This window comes from Atta colombica, unplaced genomic scaffold, assembly GCF_001594045.1.
Source record: "Atta colombica isolate Treedump-2 unplaced genomic scaffold, Acol1.0 scaffold166, whole genome shotgun sequence".
NCBI lineage: Eukaryota > Metazoa > Arthropoda > Insecta > Hymenoptera > Formicidae > Atta > Atta colombica.
In genome coordinates, this window is record NW_017259257.1 from 1039353 (window position 1) to 1040607 (window position 1255).

The window sequence follows — 1255 nt, forward strand, 5'->3', positions numbered from 1 at the left end:
TATATATATATATATATACAATCACATCATCAATATTATGATATACTATTATTATTCTATATTAGACATAATATTTCAAATTAGATCATTTTCAAGAAAAGATTTTGAAAAGATATATTTTTATCTATGTAGAAATCACAGCATTCCTTCGGAAATTTTGGTTTGCTCATTCTTAGATAATAAATTTATTTGAAATTGAGCAAGATCAAAGTCCGACCATCGTGATAATAACAATTTATATTTAATATACGTCACTATTTTAGAAACAATAAATTCAAATAGACAAATCAATATCGACAAATTTTATAAAATTATTTTATTTTATGAGACACAAACTACCAAACACAAATAATCAGGTACTTTTATAAAACATACGTATATATATTGCTATTTATAATAACGCCTTAAATTATCAAACTTGAAAATGCATATATATATATATCTTGTATAATAAATGTTCAATGTAATTAATCCGGCAAATTTTGCAACAAACATTTTTATGAAAAACAAAAACTTTTACTTCATAGAATAGCTACAATTAAACTACTGTTACAATTGTTTGTTATATGTGATATTGCAGTGATTGTCTAGTCATGATGTATCGAAGTTGAACTTTTTGTGAGCTTCATACAATGACATAATAATTTTTAAAAGAGAAATACATAGCTAATGCAGAGCACTGCCCGTAAACAAATTTTATTTACAGAAATTCAGTCATCTTATTGTCAGTGATCGTACAGATAACAATAATTATTCAAATTATGACTTAGTATGTTTGTATAGATGTATCTTTTTCTGATCTTTATATATGTATAATGTTAATTGAAATTTTGCGATTGTACAATTACGGGCTACAAGTTAAAATATGTAAAACGTGTTCCTGTTTTAAAATTGACCTTTATAATTTAGTGTGCGTCGACTTATTTAGTACTTATAAATAAGGGAAAATACGTAATGTGCATATTTCATTAAGAATTTTTCTGAATATTTTTGTGATATTTTAAACAATAGTGTGATATGTAACCGGCGGAAAAACTTTTATCACATTTGCTGCTATTGAAAAAAATTGCAGACATTATTTTATATGCAGATTAATAAAAATTAATTCATTCGAAATAATATTTACATTCTTTCGTATATCATCTACAATTAGATAATTATGCATGAAAAAGTTAATACAAAATTTACTTCGATACAACACAATTTTTATATATGTATATATACATATACATATATATAAATATATAATTTACAA